This window comes from Mustela erminea, chromosome X (assembly GCF_009829155.1).
Source record: "Mustela erminea isolate mMusErm1 chromosome X, mMusErm1.Pri, whole genome shotgun sequence".
NCBI lineage: Eukaryota > Metazoa > Chordata > Mammalia > Carnivora > Mustelidae > Mustela > Mustela erminea.
The window spans coordinates 17053707-17070198 of NC_045635.1; the positions used below are offsets into that span (position 1 = coordinate 17053707).

The 16492-nt window shown below is 34.9% G+C and overlaps 1 protein-coding gene across 5 annotated transcripts in view; it reads left to right on the plus strand.

The window, feature by feature from the left end:
• Positions 1-16492, plus strand: part of CNKSR2 (connector enhancer of kinase suppressor of Ras 2) — a 281217-nt gene that overhangs the window by 93528 nt on the left and 171197 nt on the right. The gene's annotated exons all lie outside the window — the stretch shown is intronic.

Here is a 16492-nt window from a genome sequence, read left to right on the forward strand (position 1 = left end):
TGAAGCCCACTGTTACCATGCTGCTTAAGCCCCGGTGGTAGCCTGTTGCCACTGTGTTCTCAGGACCCAGCATTTGTTAACCTATCCAGTGATGCAGAAAGAAAGCAGACGAGAAAATAAGATGATACAGAAGATTACTGGGGACGCTGATGATTTATTCTTCTACTCCTTGTCCTTTATTACCAGGGATAATTATAGGAAGAAGAGTAAGTTCATGAATTTTAATTGTGGAGCACATCGGACATTCATCAGGATTCTATCATGGCAGTGAGAAAGCAACTCGTGGTTACTCAGAGACATGCGTGGAGATTGTGAATGTTTTTATGAGCTTTGAGATATATTAACAGTCTCACTGCATGTCTTTATATTTGATAGCAGTAAATTTAACTTTTGAATTTCAAAAATCCCAACTGGATAATGGGGAGAAGAGTGACATTTTAGGACAAGGGTCAACAAACTTTTTCTAAAAGAATCAGATACTGAGGATTTAAGGTTTTATAGGCTGTGTAGTGCAGGTGTGTTGCAACTACTCAACTCTGTTGTAGACCAAAAGGAGCCAGAGACAATGCGTGAATGGATGGGGGTGGTTAAGTGTCTGTAAAACATGTTTTGAAAAAAAAAATGCTACAGGGTGAATTTGGCCCATAGGCCATCTTTAGCTGATGGTGTTATAGGGCAGTGCTGGGCCAGGGGGGTCTACAGATGAGCAGCATTATCATCACATGAAAACCTGTTAGAAATTCAGATACTTGGCATACATCCGAAATGTACTGTGGGAAGTTCCCAGGAATCTGCATGTTTGCTAGTTTTTCAGGTGATTCTGGTTTTCCTACACTGTTCTAGGGCCCAGGAGTAAAAGCATTAATATAATCTATGGGTTATTTTTCTTATAGTTGTTTATTATCAATGACACTTCTTAAAAATGTATTTTCTACAACACTGTTTCTTTTAAAGGCATTAAACTAAACCAAAGATTTGAGGTATGGATAACAGATTATTAGAAATTCTCTCTGATTTAGGGATATATATTACACAGTATTTGTATGATAATCTTGCATAGCCTTTTAATATAAGTATGTGCTCAGTAGCAATCTGTATTAAGCAATCCTAATAAAACAAGAATTATTAAGTGCCCCATATCCAGATCTGTGATAACTGTATTTTATTTGTTTTGTAAGCTTTTTATTTATACATGAGACCGAAAACAATTGATAGAAAGTAGAATTAAGTGTGAGGCTTAAAAATATATATTTTTTAACTTTTTATACATGAGCAACTCCTATTTATTGTCAGTTCTATGAGAATGTAATCCATCTGATATCAGCTTGCAAGATAACTTCATTTCCAAGCATAATTATGACAGAAAGTGGTGTTTTTCAGTTCTTTCCTCTCCTCCAAACATCTGGACCTGAATACCCTATTTAAAGTTTGCTTTTGAGTAATTGGATGACTCTCTGTTGCTTTCTAAACTGAGAGTGAAAATCTAAATGACAATTATGTTGTTTTCTTGACAAAGAGTACTCAGGTGTATTCATTTTCGCTTGATTAATACAGAATGTTTTCCCATATCAAAAGGGGATCAACAAAGTGATCTTGAAAAAAAAATTAGCTTTAGTTAAGTATAGAGTGAGATCATAAATGGAGAGTTTTCTTACAGGACTTACAGGTTCCAGAGCATACCTTTTCTAACCTTCAAATGTTTCATTGAGAGGAAGGTCTGAAATTATTTTCAGTGAATTAAGATCTTTTGTAGAGAGATTGTCCAGTGCTGAAAGTGTGGTTTATGTCAGATATGACCAACCAACTCCTACCCAGCCTGCTATTTTAAGAATCTACTCTCCAGGTGACAAGTGGTTCAGCTTTTGTGTCCAGAATGTATGAATATCTGCTATAGACAACTACTTCACAATAAACATATGCTGTTCTGATACTGCCCTCAGAGGCTGTTTATGCTCTCAGCAGGACCTCTAACAGCTTGCACTGTGTGGCCTGACATTCTCCTTAGGAATCTGCTTCAAGGCATTAATGGGTTTAAGTCCTTCTCTTTACAGGTCAGGAAACATTAGGTAGAGTAGAGAGAGATGTTTCCACAAGTTGAACTGTGTGTATATTCTGACTTTACCACATACAAAATTACTGAAAATACTCCAGATAATTGAAATACTCCAAATATGCTCAGATGTAGGAACTTCTGTACTCTCCACCCACTGTACACTCTGTTCTAAAGAAGATGCCTTGCCCTTCATAGGTCATGTTGATCTAACACTACCTGTTTCTATTTTTTTAAGTTCAGCAGCTTGTAATATATGTCACAGTTCCTTCTAACTCACTCTCATTTTCCCATGACATGTCCTGTTCCATGTGTCACCTTTAAGATGCTTCTGAACAAAAACCTTTGTACCTAGCTGGTTTGGGTTCTTGCTTTGCCATCCCAACATGCACCTGACTAGATATCTTAAATCATCTATTTTAACTAGGTCTTCTCTGTTGTACCTTTTTTAAAAAGATTTTATTTATTTATTTGAGAGAGAGCGAGCGAGCACAGGGGCAGACACCCCACAGATCAGGGAGCCAAGAGTACAAATAGCAGAGATATTTCATATCTCACTCCAAGACCTTGGGACCATGACCTGAGCCAAAGGCAGACGCTTAACTGACTGAGCCATTCAGGTGCCCCTATTCTGTTGTACCTTAAAGGAAATGTTAAGATACCAATTTCCCTTAACAAAACATATTTTCATGACATCTTGATTTAAATTACTTATAAGTATAGAATGTATCATTGTCATATGGTCATCCCAAAGCCCAGCTTTAATTTTGTTATTTTTAGCAATTTTCTTCTGATTTCCAAATTGATTAGAAACTCTTTTCTTTGGAATTCATGGGGATTCCAAGTAGGGTCCTACCATAATTTCAGTTTTATCTTCCAGTACTCCCATATATTTTAATCATAGTCCAGTTCATGTAGATGAGTTACTGTGTAAAATAGATTTTGTGGTCTCATCTTTCTAGGGTGCGGGGTCTCCTTAGGACATGCTCCATATATTTTCTTATCTCAGCCTGGTAGAATTATGTTCTATTCTTTAAAGCCTCTAGGAAGTGCCTTATTCATGAAACTGTTACTATTTCCCACAACTCTTTGTACCTTCTTCCTACTTAGACCATTTATATTTAATGTTACTATTTATTCGGTTGGGATCAAATATACTACCTCGCTGTTTGTCTTCTATGTTTCCTATCTGTTCTTTGTTCTTTGTTTTTTTCTGTGTACCTTTTTATTAATTACTTTTTGTTACTATATTTTGCCTTCTTTGTTGACTTATTAGATATAATTCTTTGTTGTGTGGGCAAATGTAGAAATCTTTTGATCTTACTTTACATAGCATTTCATATCTCACCTATAGCAGTTATAGTCTGCTATGAATAATAATTGTCTCACTTCTGTTAGATTATGAGCTCCTTGAAGACAAGAATGTTGTCTTGTTCATTTTCATATATAGTAGGTGCCAATTACATCCTTGTTAAAATAAATTGACCTGAGACCCAGTTGTCCCCTATGGCTAGCACATGCTCATTTGTACTCTTCCAAGAAAAAGTTGGAATTAAATGCTTGAAGTGTTACTCATTTTATTTCATCTACTTTAGTTCTATCTCTGCTAGTTATATAAAGAACCCCAGAGATATCCAGAGATAGCCATCACTTTATATCTTAGTTTATTCATGAGTTAAAATAAGAGAGTAGATCCTCATAACCACTTTCTAATGCTAGAATGAAAGTGAACAAAACTTCTGAAACACAATGCAAATATAGAATACTAACAGGACATGTCTTTTAAAGGAAAACTAATTATAAGCATGATTTATTAGTGTTTATAAATCATCTCTTAAATAATCTCTTATTTTTCTATTGTTACATAATGTCATATCTTTGGTACTGGGTTCTTCTGGGCTCTTGTCTATTACTACCTATCGTAACAATAGGAATGATGTTGATGGATAAAATAATGAAATAAAATAGGAGTTTATTGGGGTACCTGGGTGGTTCAGTTGGCTAAGCATCTGCCTCATGCTCAGATCATGATCCTAGGGTCCTGGAATCAAGCCCACATCCGGCTTCCTGCTCAGCAGAAGTGTGATTCTCCCTCTCCTCCCCACTGGTGCTCTCTGTTGTTATCTTTGTCTCTGTCTCTCTCTCTCTCAAATAAATAAATAAAATCTTTTTAAAAAGTAGGTGTTGTTTCCTGATAATGAAATTATGAGGGATTTTCATTTAGATTACTTTCTTTTATTTTCTGTATTTTCTTTTGTTTTAATTATCTTTATTAACTTAAAAAGATTATTCAACATGTAACATATTATTAGCCCCAGAGGTACAGGTGTGTGAATCGCCAGGTTTACACACTTCACAGCACTCACCATAGCACAGACCCTCCCCAATGTCCATAACCCCACCCCCCTTCTCCCAACTCCCCTCCCCCCAGCAACCCTCAGTTTGTTTTGTGAGATTAAGAGTCACTTATGGTTTGTCTCCCTCCCAATCCCATCTTGTTTCATTTATTCTTCTCCTACCCCCTTAACCCCCCATGTTGCATCTCCACTTCCTCATATCAGGGAGATCATATGATAGTTGTCTTTCTCCGCTTGACTTATTTCGCTAAACATGATACGCTCTAGTTCCATCCACATTGTCGCAAATGGCAAGATTTCATTTCTTTTGATGGCTGCATAGTATTCCATTGTGTCTGTATACCACATCTTCTTCCTCTCCATACCCTCTATTTTCTTTATTTTCTAAAATGAATTTGAGCTGTCAGAAAAAAATAAATGCTATATATATTAAAGTAATACTTTGATAAAAGAGCACAGCATAGACAATTACTTACTGTATTCTTTTAGATTTTTGTTTATTTATTTGACAAAGAGAAAGAGAGTGAGAGAGGGAACACAAGCGGGGGGAGTTGGAGAGAGAGAGATGCAGCATTCCCACTGAGCAGGGAGCCTAACGTTGGCCAATCTGAGCACACTGGCATCATAGCCTGAGCCAAAGGCAGACACTTAATGACTGAGCCCCCCAGGTGCCCCTACTTACTATATTTTAAAATAAAAGGTACAGTTTACAGTCAGTGTCCATCTAATGATCTCATTCAGCCATTGTATACACACTAATCACTGCATTCATTTGGAATTGTACGCAGTATCAGAAGACAGGAATTAAACTTAAGCTACCAGTAAAAGAGGCCAATCGGAATAAGCAAAGTGTAGATTTAAAAAAAAATATCTAGGGCATGCATTTATTACCAGGCTTTCAAGAAATCTCATCTGAACAGTTATGATGATAGTTACGCTTTGAAATATGCTGTACTTCAAATTATTTTTCACTCAACTTTAATTATTTTTATTCCCTTTGCAGCAAGAGGAGATGATCAATATCTAAAAATAAACTGTCACAAATAGCTTTTTTCCCCTTCTTAACACAAAGGGGTGGTACTATGAAGTAAGTGGAAAATGCCTCTTGATATTGGCTACCTATATTTAAAGTGGTGCTAACATTAGAGGAGAAAGAGACTATAAATTTCTTTAACAAGCTCTGTTTGGAGGAATTGATTTAATCTACTATATTTGTTTTAATTATTTATAGTTGTGATGAGTTTAGATAATTATATTTAAAGCCTTTTAAAAAGAACCCTCCCTCAACACTTTCCTTTCCACATAAGGTTGGTTGTAATAACACATTTGAGCAAAAGGGGAAACTAGTTTTAAAATCGTAAATGGAAAGAATTCTCAGAGAACCGAAGCTTCATTTAGAGCACTGTCAGAAACAGAATCAGGAAAATGAGACAGGTACCATGCACTTACTTACTTATTTATTTGAGAGAGAAAGAGAGTGGGTGAAAGAGAGAGGCCAAGTACAAGTCACAAGGGTACGGGGAGGCAGAGAGACTCCCCACTGAGCAGTCCCCAAGGCACAGGACTCAATCCCAGGACCCCAGGATCATGACCTGAGCCAAAGGCAGGTTCTTAACTGACTGAGCCACCCAGGTGCCCCAGCACCCATTCACTTCTTGTCAGTATTGAAATAATTTCTATGATGCCTTCCCTAACAGGTAGCAGCTCTATCAAAAATTATTATAAGTTTTGGTGGAATACAGAATACTTGAAGCAAAGGACCAACGGTAGAGATCGTGAATACTGGGAGACTTGAGGCTTAGCCCTATTGCTCTATGACAAACCAGTGTGCATTTGCTTGTGCCATCTATAAACAGAAGTAATTCTGTTGTGAGACTCCAATTAGACTAAAAATGGTTCACAAATGTGAAGTAAAGTACAAAACAAAAGGAAAGTAATATTTATAGAATGGGTGAGAAATAGAGACTTGCTAAAAGGAATTAGAATAACAACTTTGTTTTAAATAGTGAATATACAGATTTCTTTTTTCTGCATTTGGTGTTCGTTTTCTTTAGCTGCATCTACAGTGAAATCTGATCACATGCTGAAAGAAAAATTTCAACAGGTTGTGAAACACTGTTGATCAGATTTTGAAATGTTGTATACCAGGTTCTGGTAATTTACTTTTACCTGAAATATCTCCTCTAAATTGTGTATATTAAAATGTCTTGCTGTTTTCTTATGGGCTTGCTCATTTTTCAACCTTTTTAGATTCATTTTCTCAGTCCTTGGATATCACTGGCTTTTTGAATAGTGTTTGAAACATTACTTTAGATTACCATTCCCAGATGAACGTTGGGTAAAAAATAGAAAAATCAATAGTCTTTCACATGAGATTGTTTAAATTAACTTGTGAATGCAAATGCAAAAAAGAAGGAAATTCTAGAAACCTTTCTTAAAAAGGTCCTATTTTAGTAGGACAATTACTGAGCAGTAATTGTTACCTACTGCTCAGTCAACACTTTCCTTCTCCATCCTTCAAAGTTTAAAGAAATAGCATGTACTGTTCAAAAAATCTTAACTGAATCATCATCAAGAGCTGAAATTTCATTTAGATGTTGAATTCTTATGATCTTTGCTTGCATTCATTCCATTGATGTTTTATGCCATCAATATAAAGGTTTATATATAGTACATCTTATAGTATGGTTTTTTTCTATATCTTTAAAAGTTATAGAAGTAATATATGCTTTATGGAAAAATTTGAAGTTTTGAAAAGAAAAAAAATTGCTTATAATCCTTCCACTCAAAGAAAATTCTTGTCATCATTTTGCTTATTTTCTTTCATATTTAGTTTTATGCCATTTTTTAATTTACCACATCATTCATATTAGGACTTATTAAAAATTCCAGTGTAATTAATATACAGTGTTAACATTATTTTCAGATGTACAATATGATAATCCAACAATTCTATATGTTACTCAGTGTTCATCATGCTAACTATACTCTTACTGCCCATCACCTATTTTACCCATTCCCCCCAACCATCTTTCCCTGGTAACCACCAGTTTGTTCTCTGTTTAAGTGTCTATTTGTATCCTTTTTTGTGTGTTCATTTTGTTTTCTTAAATTCCATGTATCAGTGAAATAATGTGGTATTTATCTTTCTCTGACTGACTTATTTTACTTAGCATTATACCCTCTAGATTTATCCATGTTGTTGCAAATGACAAGACTTCAGCCATATTTATGGCTAAGTAATATTGCATTGTATGTGTGTTTATCCATTCATCTATCGATGGACCATTGGTCTGCTTCTATATTTTGGCTATTGTAAACAATGCTGAAATAAACATAGGGTTACATATATCGTTTTGAATTAGCTTTTTTGTATTCTTTAAGACTTGTTTTTTTTTTTAAAAAGTTTATAAAGTGGCAATATTCATTAATCTTTTAAAATATAATAAACTATAAAAAATATTTACAGACATCCCAACCTAAGCACCAGAAAAAGCTGTGCTATTGCTTTGAGCTTTCCTACAATAAATATCTGTATTTAAATTGTGAGTATGACTTTTCTACAATTCATTTGTTCCATTTTATTGTACATTTACTCATCAGATGTATTTTATTTCTTTTATTTTCTAAACTTATTTTTATTATTTTTAAAATTGATTTAGATGACTGACATAACTGACATAAAATATCATATTAGTTTCAAGTATACAACATAGTGATTTGGTATTTCTATACATGATGAATTTCACAATAAGTCTAGTTGCTATCTGTCACCATTCAAAGTTATTACAGTATTATTGACTATATTTCCTATGCTGTAAATTATATCCCCATGAATTACTTTTTTTTAATAACTGCAAGTTTGTACCTCTTAATTCCATTTACTTATTTTGCTTGTCTTCCTGACTTTGCCCTCTGGTAACCAGCAGTTTGTTTCTTCTATCTATGAGTCTGTTTCTGTTTTGTTTTGTTTGTTTGCTCGTTGCTTTTTTAGATTCCACATGTAAGAGAAATCGTACAGAATTTGTCTTTCTCTCCCTGACTTATTTCACTTAGCATAATGCCCCCAGGTCAATCCATCTTGTTGCACACGACAAGAGTTCATTCTTTTTTATGGCTGAGTAGTACTTCATTGTGTATATATATATATATACACAACATCTTTATCTACTCCTCTGGGAATAGACACTTAGTTTGCTTCCTTATCTTAGCTATTGTAAATAATGATGCAATGAACATGTATCTCTTTGAATTGGTATTACCATTTTCTTTGGATAAATACCCAGAAGTGGAATTGCTAGGTCATATGGTAATTCTTTTTATAATTTTTTGAGGAACCTCCAGTGTTTTCCATAGTGGTGACACCAATTTACATTCCCACCAAAAGTGAAGGAGTGTTCCCTTTTCTTCCTATCCTTACCAACACTTGTTACTTTTTGTCTTCTTGATAATAACCAGTCTGACTGGTGTTATTTTATTTTTCAATCTTTATTCAAGAAAATGGAAAAAATGTTCTTCAAACATCAATATTGAAAGTATTTATTTCTGATGGACAACTCAGTCTAGATTATGTATATATGTTTTCTAATCTCTTTTCTTACCTTTACACTATTTTAAATACAAATGAGCGAAAGTAAATTATTTACAAAGTATTTTCTAAATATGCATTTTAAAATAAAAATATAAATGAACATATTAAGTGTATTGCTCTTTTTAAAATGTATTCCTACCTGAATCTAATCTATTTTAAGCCAGTTGTTATTTACTCAAGATAAATACTTAAGAGAAAAGAAGAGCTTTTTTAGGACTTACTGAATTGGTATTTGTGGTTTAAATTCTTAGAACATATATTTATGAATACTAAAAAACATAAAAATTAAAAATAAAGATTGCATAATTTTGTAAAAATAAATAGGCTAGAAGTGATTTTTAAAATTTCATTAAAGATTGGGGTGCCTGGGTGGCCTAGTTGGTTAAGCATCTGCCTTTGGCTCAGATCATGATCCCAGGGTCCAGGGATCGAGCCCCACAATGGGCTCCCTGCTCATCGGGAGCCCACTTCTCCCTCTCTTCCTCACTCATGCTCTCTCTCATTATCTCCCTATAAAATCTTAAAAAATAATAAATAAATTTTATTAAAAATTTATTGAAGGAAATTTGGCCTATAAATTTTCTGACAATAGCTATTATATTTTGCTTCATTATACTTTATCTGTATGAACAGTACCTGCTTTACCTTCTTGATTGACATTTTTATTTTATTTTATTTCAGTTTATTTTATTTACTTACTTATGTTTTTAAGAAAAATACTCACCCAGTATGGAGCTCAACACGAGTCTTGAACTCATAATGCTGAGATCAAGACCTGGGCTGAGAGCAAGAGTTGGACACTTAACCAACCAAGCCACCCAGGCACCCCTTGGTTGACATTTTATATCATTTAGTCTTCTATTTAATGGCAAAATAGTGTAGTGAGCTTTGATATAAAGTATAGCTGAGTTCATTATCTTAGCTCTTCTTTTCGATACCGTGTATGAACTTTAACAAATTGCTTCACATTTCTGATACATTTTGTTTTATTTGTAAAAATGGGTCATATCTCATTGGATTATGGTAGGGTTGTTGTGAGTAATGGAAATTGATCTAGCCCATAATCTGGCATTCAGTGGGAGCTTAATAAATGGCCATTTTAATTATCTTATATAGCAAAAAAGCCCTTGGAAACTGAACTCAGGTAGTTTTTATTTTGTAAAAATTAGAAGGAGTGATGCTCTGATAACTTTCAGTATTGCGTACCAGTGAAGAAAGACCTATTTCTAGAATGAGTGCTTTTTTTTTAAGATTTTATTTATTTTTAACAGACAGAGATCACAGGTAGGCAGAGAAGCAAGCAGAGAGAGAGGGAGGAAGCAGGCTCCCTGCTGAGCAGAGAGCCTGATGTGGAGCTCGATCCCAGGACCCTGGGATCATGACCTGAGCCGAAGGCAGAGGCTTAACCCACTGAGTCACCCAGGTGCCCCTGAGTGCTTTTTTTTAAAAGGACTTTGATTTAATTTAGGAATGCTCTTTGGATTTTAATGCAAACTGATGACTGTGCTTCATATTTTGGAAGATATTTTGATGTAATACAGGAGTGAATTTTGGTCACCTGTGGACTTGCCATCCCATCCACATATTCACAATACCTAGAATTGAAAATGGAGAACTCAAAACATAGAAAAGTGCAATGCCTGTGTCTAATACTCAGTCCTACATAGTGTGTGTTGTAAAAGGGATATTAAGACTCAAGTAGTAAATCTATAATCTATGTGAAGTTTTAAAGTTGGGATATAAATTATACTGGGGTAGGTATGGTATGTATTATATGGTTCATGTAGTCAGTATTAAAACCTATAAAAGCCCAGCCAGGATAGCCTCTCATTCATCTCAGACACAACTTTAAATACTATTTTTGCTATATTAGGGTTAGTGTTTAAACCTTCCTGAATCAGACATTCTAGGTGACCTGAAAATTAGACTGGGGCTCTTGAGATTGTAACTGGGGCATTTCAGACAGAAAACCAGGACAAGTTTTATATGTAAATTTTAAACATTACGGATTGTATTACTTAGCATACTTGTTGATGGAAACATTAAAGGTGATTCTGGTTTCTTTACTTTGTATTTAAACAAACAGTATATTTAGTTCAATGTAATTATACTTAATCCTTTGTTTTCTTCAGCTGTTTTACTTGATCATGAGGTAGCAAAACCAGTTTTTTTTTTTTTAAGATTTTATTTATTTATTTATTTGACAGACAGAGATCATAAGTAGGCAGAGAGGCGGGCAGAGAGAGGAGGAAACAGGCTCCCCGCTGACACAAGGCTCAATCCAGGGACCCTGGTACCATGACCTGAGCCGAAGGAAGAGGCTTTAACCCACTGAGCCTCCCAGGCGCCCCGCAAAACCAGTATTTTTTAAAATTTCTCTATATAGTCCTTATGTAGTGAATCAGAAGTTAGATCTAAAGCTAATAGGCATAATATCCAGATAACTTGAGGACTTTTATTCTAAAGACAAATGTAAAACTAAAAATATATAGAATTTGTAAAACTGAGATTAAATTATATTATATTTGTATGCCTGTATCTTTTTAAAAGGCCTAGAATACAGTTTTATAACTGACATAAATATAAACACACACAGATACATCCTCATTCTTGATATAAAATATTTATTGGTAGCTGTAAATTTTCTGAAAGCTCAGGATGAAAATGTAAATAAGAGTGATAAGATTATAGCATGCTAAGACTTTAGGAAAGCACCATTTAGAACACTGGGACATAATCACAATATCCTTCCAGCTTTCTGACACTGGCCTGACTTATGAAAAAAAACTTAAAAATTTGCATATATTATATGAAAATGAATGCTGAAATAGATTGTTTTCATAGCTTTATTTTATTTGAAAACCTTGACTATATTATATTATATATGAGCATCCTGCCAAACACTTTTAAAGATGTAGACAGTATCACCATCAGCAATAACAGAAGAACTGGAGGTATGGTGTACTATACTTGCTCAATTCTTTTACATGGCAAGTGGCAGGATGATATTTCTCAGACTTCTGTTTTCTTCCATGCATTATATTTTAAAGTTTATGTAATACTTTATATATATGCAAGAGAATGCATGTCATATATATGTTATGAGGCATAACAATCAATCAAATACTCGTGAATGTGTCATCTAATAAGTAGAACATTACCTCCCTATCTCATTATCCCCACCTCTTCTCAGGGTGTTTATTGGGTTTTTTTTCCCCTTAAATTAATTTTTTTAAGATTTTATTCATGTATTTATTTTAGACAGAGAGAGAGGGAGAGAGAGAAAGTAAGTGTGCAGGGGAGGGGGAGGAGCTAAGGGAGAGGTACAAGCAGGCACTGCATTGAGCGTGAACCTGGAGCAGGGCTCAGTCTCCCAACCCAGAGGTCATGACCTTAGCTGAATTCAAGAGTTGGAGGCTTAGCCAACTGCACCACAAGCCACCCCTCTTTAAAATAGTTTTATATATTTTTCTTAAACATACCATTTAGTTATGGTTGTCTTTGAACTTTGTAAAAAATGGTATCACTGTGCATATTACTTGTTTCACTTGATTTGTGTTTCTGAATTCATTCATGTTTTGTCCATTTATGTAGTTCATTCACTACATATAATACTCAATTGTGTATCTATTCCATATTTATTCACTTTGCTGACCATGGACATTTGGATACATGCCTATTTTAAATATATTACATGGAAGGGTTATTGGACATGCACAACTTTATAATTGTACTACATCCTGTTCTGAAAGTTTTATTGCTTATTTATGTAATGTACTTTCATTGTCTTCCTGCTCTCTGAATTACAATATGTTTGCCATGCTGTCTTATGATGTATTTCATCTTTCAAGAGGCTATTAAAATTTTCTCACAAGGGCCCTATGTTATGTGCATGGAAGCAGATATAGAAAGATGGATTATGGGTGCCTGGGTGGCTCAGTGGGTTAAAGCCTCTGCCTTCAGCTCAGGTCATGATCGCAGGGTCCTGGGATCGAGACCTGCATCAGGCTCTCTGCTCAGCAGGGAACCTGCTTCTCTCTCTCTCTCTCTCTCTCTCTCTCTGCCTGCCTCTCTGCTTACTTGTGATCTCTGTCTGCCAAATAAATAAATAAAAATCTTAAAAAAAAGATGGGTTACATGATTCTTATCCCTACAGTTTATAAAATAAACTTCAGGAGAGAGTCCCTGATATGTTACCATTTGTCTTATACCATGATGATTCTTTTTAAAGATAAAATCAAAAGTAATACCAGTCCATTTAAGAAAAAATTTCCTGTGGGAGACTTGGTGAAAGCGGGTATCTGCCTCATGCATTTCTGTGTCTCTGGTGCCTGGGAAACAAATGTTTGTTGAAAGAATGAAAGGACTCATTTCCCCTTAAGATTCCTCCCAAAAAAGGACTACAGATTGTAGGTTTAACTGCTATAACTCACTGTGATGCTGATGAAGACCTAAAGAGAATTAAGCACGAAAAGAAAAAAAAAAAAAACAATTCTCTTCAAAGATGATGAAATCCAGGTCTATAGTCATTATTACAAAGACACAATTAGTCCTTAAAATTTTAAGGCTGCTTCTTCCTATCCTTTCTCCTACTAACCCTTGCAACTTCAGGAAGATGAGTGGGGGAGGCAGGAAACAGTGGTGATAGTACCAGTCTCCTCCATGAAACAGTTAATGAGCTAGTGAATTGGGGAAGAGAGAGAAGATAAGAGGAAAGAAGAGGTGAGGGAAGGAGAGGTTCATGTGGAGAGAACCAGAGACTAGGAGGAGAGGGCTAGTTTTGGAGTTAGAAAAGGTTACCATTACTGTCCAGTCTGCTCAGCCTTCCCAAACAAATCCATGTGTGCATTTCTGAGTATCATCTGGAATGCTTTTGTAGCTTTAAAATTCCAGCTTTGATTTGATACCAAATTTGGAAACCTGAGCTGTAAAGGAATATAGAATATAATGTTGAGACTGTGTAGTGCCAAAGTAGGAGTTATAAAAGTACCTAAGCAGGAAAAATGAAAAGGTTCGATTACATACTTTTATTTGTCCTGGTTCTATAACTATTTTATGTATCTTGCTACAGTTTAAGTGCCATCCCCAACGGCATTTTAAAATGCCTTTTAAAATGTCTACAGTTGTGCTATTCAGCAGTTACTAATAATATAACTGTTAATTTCCATTTTACTGTTTCACTGTCTTCCACAGGCCTCCTTACCCTACAAAATAATCTCACTAGGCTTTCTGTTTCTTCACATTTAAACTGTCTACAGAAATATTTTCCTGCTTTCTCTCCCAACTGAACTGCCTTCTAGAATTGAAGTATACTGCTCTGGGCTCTTCTGTCCACTTTTGTACCCCACCCTCAAACCCTATCTAGATGAACCCTATTCGTTATGACATTTAAAAATTATTGGAAGGACAAAATGTCTATACAAAGTTTAATGGTCAGGGAATAATAACACTGCTATTTTGAGATTGGCCAAGTGCTTTTACAACATGTTATCAGAATCAGATTTTTTCCCTCATAATAACCCAGTGAAGTAGGTAGATCAGATGTCATTATCTCAGTTTTGTAAGTGAGTAAATGGAATTTCAGAGAGGGAAAATGACACAATAAGTGACATGGCCAGGACTTAGATCCATGCTTTGATATTGTTTGTAATACTTTCTGCTCATTTCTCCTCATGTTTGGCTTTTCCTTAGAATGAAACAAGGAGCTTTTTAAAAGCCCTGATATCTGTGCTCCATGAGACTTATTAAATTAGACTCTTTATGGTCAGGCTTGGCATGAGTAGTTTTTAAATGATGCCTCCATTGATCCTAGCCTGAAGCCAAAGTTGATAACCACTGTGCTCATAATTAACTGATTTAGAATGAGAGGAGTATGAGGTGAGAAGAAAATGTATGGGTTCAAGAATAGTATTTTCTCAAAGCCTCATTCATGGTCTATAATTCACCTGGGGAAACTTGTTAAGAGGCACATTCCCCAAATTCTACCATAGGTTGAATGACTGGGAACTGTGGATCAGTAGGTTCAACTATTTATAGGTGATATCCAACCCAGAGGGGACACATTTATAGAGGAGCCTAGTTAAACATGTTTTTTAGGATATCAAACATAAGATATTAATGAAAATGGTCATTATGCATTTATAATAAGGGAAAAATCAATGTTAGAAACTAATGTGCTGGGAACTTAATAAAATAAGAAGAAATAATAACATTTTCAGCATGTTATGGATCCTTATGTCCTACATAGGTTATCATTAAATCATTACAAATTTTTCATACTTATAAAAGATTAAAGCATACCCAAAAAATACAGGGAGCTACCAGTTACAGGCACCAATTTTCTAAGGCATTTGTCTTTACTGACAAAGTAGTTTTTAATAACCCAGATCCCTTGGATTGGGTCAGAATGACAACCAACATCAGACAGGTAATTCAGATGAAATTGGGTCCTAACACAAGTGAAATAATGGACTGAGATTATACTTGATATTGGCATGTTTGAAGAACTGGTCAGAATTAAGTAATTAGGACAAGTGAGCATAGATAAGACTAATAAAATGAGACAAAAATGATATACAAACACAAGATGGTGAAAGACTAGATTTTAATGAAGTTAAGAGTGTAATCTGAGGCTGACTGTGTAAGGAAAGACACAGCATTTCTGAAAAGTAGTACATTTCCTGAAATGAAGTACAGCATGTAAAATTTATAAAATGGGGGCTCCTGTCTGGCTCAAGTTGGTAGAGCCTGTGACTCTTGATCTCAGGGTTGTAAGTTCAAGCCCCCCATTGAGTGGAGAGCTTACATTAAAAAAAAATCATGGAATAGTTATTGCATTAAACTCTGCATTGGTTACGTCTTCATTTTCATATGTGTTCTAGCTTTAACCCTTCTATCTGGTGGAAGATTGTATCAGTCAAGTTAAGCTAGATTATGCTGCAGTAATAAATAACCCAGAAATATTTGTGCTTTTAATATCACTCATGTCCAGTGCTCATGCTTCATATCCAGCCTGGATTACTATAGCTCTACTCTGCATTCTCCTCACTTCAAAGCCCAGAGTAGCCTCTTTTTGAACATTGCTGGTCATCACAGCAGAGAGGAAAGAGCATGGTATAATTATGAACTATTTCTTAATGTTTCTGCAGATGGGACAAGCACATCTGCCCACATTTCATTGGACAAAGTAAGTCATACAGCAATGGCTGACTTCAGTAGCTATAGGAAGTTTAATACTTTCTTTAAAAGAAGGGAACGTATATTTAGAAAGCATAATACAAGTCTGGTATAGCAATGAATATATAAAGAATTCCAGTATAGCGTTATACCAGAATTTTAAGGACAATAATCTTGTTTATTTGAACATAAGGAAAGTACCATAAAATTAAATTATGTGGAAAATTTTTGAAATATCCAAAAAATATGTTGGTAAAAGTTGAGTTCAAAGAATTTCTTCTCTCTTCTCAATGGTGTATTTTTATGCATTGGTGTCTC